This window comes from Fukomys damarensis, unplaced genomic scaffold, assembly GCF_012274545.1.
Source record: "Fukomys damarensis isolate Sample0158 unplaced genomic scaffold, DMR_v1.0_HiC HiC_scaffold_38, whole genome shotgun sequence".
NCBI classification, from domain to species: Eukaryota; Metazoa; Chordata; class Mammalia; order Rodentia; family Bathyergidae; genus Fukomys; species Fukomys damarensis.
Genome location: NW_022900950.1, coordinates 18,602,496 through 18,606,102, shown reverse-complemented (window position 1 = coordinate 18,606,102; position 3,607 = coordinate 18,602,496). Strand labels below are relative to the sequence as shown.

The 3,607-nt window shown below is 35.2% G+C and overlaps 1 pseudogene; it reads left to right on the top strand.

The window, feature by feature from the left end:
• The first annotated feature begins 1,234 nt into the window (after positions 1-1,234).
• On the top strand, positions 1,235-3,404 carry LOC117284621 (annotated as a pseudogene).
• Positions 3,405-3,607: the final 203 nt, after the last annotated feature.

Here is a 3,607-nt window from a genome sequence, read left to right as displayed (position 1 = left end):
GTATCATTGGAATTGCTGAGTCAGATTGTACTAACTTATATTGTCATAACTGTGCCTAATAGTTTGCTTTTCCTTTACATCTTTGACATGTGCTACTTTTTGTTTTTGGATAATAATAATACCCAAACTAAAGTGAAATGATATTCCATTGACCATTTGTATGTCTTCTTTTGAGAAATGTCTATTCAGATGATTGACCCATTTTTAAATTGGATTTTTTTTTTCTTTGCTTTTGAGTTGTTTTAGTTCGTCTTATGGACTTGACTTTTTTGCGGGGGGGATACCAGGGATCAAACTCAGGACCTTCCCTTTGCCAGGCAGCGGCACCACTGATCTCTGGCCCTTATGTACTTAGTATCAATCCCTTGTCAAAAGATTAGTTTGAAAATGTTTTCTCCTATTCTTTAGATTCTCTCTTCCCTCTGTTGCTTTCCTTTGTTGCCTAGAAGCCTTTTATTTTCATGATTCCTTTAATCTATTTTTGCTCTTGCTGCTTGTACTTTTGGGGCATACACAAAAATTATTTGCCCAGACCAATAACATGAAGCACTCCCCCTGAATTTTATTGTTTTATCATTTCTGGTGTTACAGTTAAATCTTTAATCCATTTTGAGGTTTGTTTTTTAACATGGTGACAGACAGGGTATTTAGTTTCATCCTTCTCAATACTCAGTTTTCCAAACATCACTTATTGGAGTCATTGTCCTTCCCTCCATGCATGTTCATGGTGCCTTTATCACAAATAAGTTGGCTATAAATAGATAGATTTATGTTGTGGATTCTTTATCCTATTCCATTCGTCTATATGTCCATTTTTATGCAAATACCATACTGTTTGGGTTATAGAGCTTTGTTGTATATCCTGAAGTCAATGTGAAGTAAATGTGACTCCACATTTGTTCTTTCAGCTTAGAATTGTTGGAGCTATTTAGTTTTGTGTTCCATATGAATTTCAGTATTGTTCTAATTCTGTAGAGAATGTCACTGGTATTTTAATTGAGACTGCATTTAATCTAGGTGGGCATTTTAACCAATATTCTTCCATTCCGTGAACATAAGATATCTTTCCATTTCTTTGGTACATCCTCTGAATTTTTCATCAGTGTTTTATAATTTTCATTGTAAAAATATTTTACTTTTAATAATTAATGTCTAGGTCTTTGATTTGTTTTGCCTTTGTTGTTTTGTAACTATTGTAGATGTGATTATTTTCTTGATTTTCAGATTATTTGCTATTGACATATAGAAACTCGTTTTTGTAGATTGACTCAGAATCCTACAATTTTCGTGAATTCACCAGTTTCCATAGTTTTTGTGGTGTTCTTAAGGTTTTCCACATATAAGATCATGTTGTCTACTATCTCACACACTCTCTGTAAGTTGGCAGTCAAGTGAGGCTGCATCTCAGAGACTGCAACTTCTGGTCCTATAGCAATCTCAAGTCTCAACTGATTAGGGCTCATCTTCCAAACTAATTCACATGGGTTATTGCCAGAATTCAATTCCTTGTGAGCCATTGTTCTGATAGCCACAGTTCCTTGCTGAATACCAGCCAAAGCCACCCTACATTCCTTGTCAGATGGGCCTTTCCAACACGGAAGCTTGCTTCACCAAAATAAGTAATAAAAAGGAGAAGGTATTAGCAAAACACGTTAGTCTATTATAGCCTAATCTCAGAAGTGGCACTCATTAATTTGCCACTCAAGAAATTGTTAAGGAATTAACATGGGGTTAGGATAACTGGAAATCTAGCCTATCACACCCAGTATGGTCTCAGTGAGTGACCAATGGTCACTGGGAATATTCTTCCTATGTCTTAAGTCCTTCATCTTCAAGCCTTTGATTTGTGACCTTCTCAATGATACTAGCCTTAATGTTCTTTTTAAAAGTTTAATTCCTATCCCTACAGACTTCACATTTCCTTTCTTGCTTTTTCTCCATACCATTTGACTCTAGAATGCTACATCTTTACATTTTGTAGTTTACTTCTACTTTAACTTAGCTAATGTAGTCTTTAATAGTTCCAGATTAAAATGAGCCACGAGACATTCTACACTTAGTCGTAGTCACTTACTGTACTTTTGTACTCAGTGTGGGGCATGCGGCCATGTTGCAGATTTCACAAGTTGTTACCTATCTGTTTGCTCATCGTATAGATGTGAGGCAGTAGCCAGTGTGAAGCTTCTTCATGTCAGGTCTTTTCTTCCGATTTTAACAAGTCTGGGACAAAAATCACCAGCTTTTGAAGATCACCCCCATGATCAAAATTAAACCTTATAACTTGGTAGAAATCAATAACAATTCTAGTCCATCCTCATGACTCATTTTAAAACCTAAGGCACAAAGAATATAAAAGATGGCCAAAAAGGGAAGCAGTCAATATTCACTAATGTTCTATTAGAAAGATTACCATAAAAAATAAGAACTGAGAATAGGCAGGAAGTATGAGGAATATGTTCTACACTATGAAACAGCATGAAGAAAAATGAGTGTACCATAGTATGGCAGGAATTTGGCCTGATAATCAGTGGGAAAATCATTACATTCTTTAACAAGGATAAAATTATATTTCAGTAAATTTAATATTTTATGAATACACTGAATAGATTGACAGGGGAAAAAGAAAGGTAGGGAGACTGTTCAGACATATTAAATTAGCAATGTGACAGTAGAGAAAAGGGTATACATATAAATGTAGAGATTATAACTTGATAACTGAAAAATCATTAGTGCCACAAAGATATAGTTGCAGATAGTTGTGTTTCTCCTCCTTCCAACTACATACCATATCCCCCCAAAATAAATTATATTAATTTTTACTCCAAAAGACACAATAGGGCCCAGTTGCAAGTAAGTGTAGGAGGCTGTGGACTGCAGCAGCAGAACAATGCCTAAACCAAATGTTTTTTCAAGCTCTTCAGGCAGCAATTCAGACAGTGAAGTTGATTAAAAGTTAAAAAGGAAAAAGCAAGTTGCTCCAGAAAAACCTGTGAACAAGCAAAACACTGGAGAAACTTCGATAGCTCTATCATCTTCTAAGCAGAGGAGCAGCACCAGAGATGATATCATGCTTCAGACTGGAAAAATTAGATATGTCAGTGTTCAGAACTTTTAAGGAGAATGAATATTGGATGGATCCAGAAGGTGAAATGAAACCAGGAAGAAAAGGTATATCTCTAAATCTGGAGCAGTGGAGCCAGCTGAAGGAGAATTCCAACATAGATGATGCAGTAAGAAAACTGTAGAATCTGAGCCACAAAAATCTGTACCGTTCTAGTTGTTTTACTATGTCTTTTTACATTGGCTTTTGTTTTTCTAAATGTTGTTTTCCAAGCTGTTGTATATTTCAAGTGCAGAACAATTTGTAAGATGAATACTTTATGTGCGTTATTAAAAATGTTTTGAGCGACGCTAATTGTCAACTTTATTAAGGACTGCTTTGTGCCCACCCTCTAGTGTAACATAAATTCAAGTAATTTAAAAGACACAATAGGGCTTACTTTCAGGGTCTTTTTCATGTATAACAACCCACATTTATTCATGTTCGACAATCTACATTTATTCATGTACAAAAATCTACATTTATTCCTGTAAACCTACATTTATT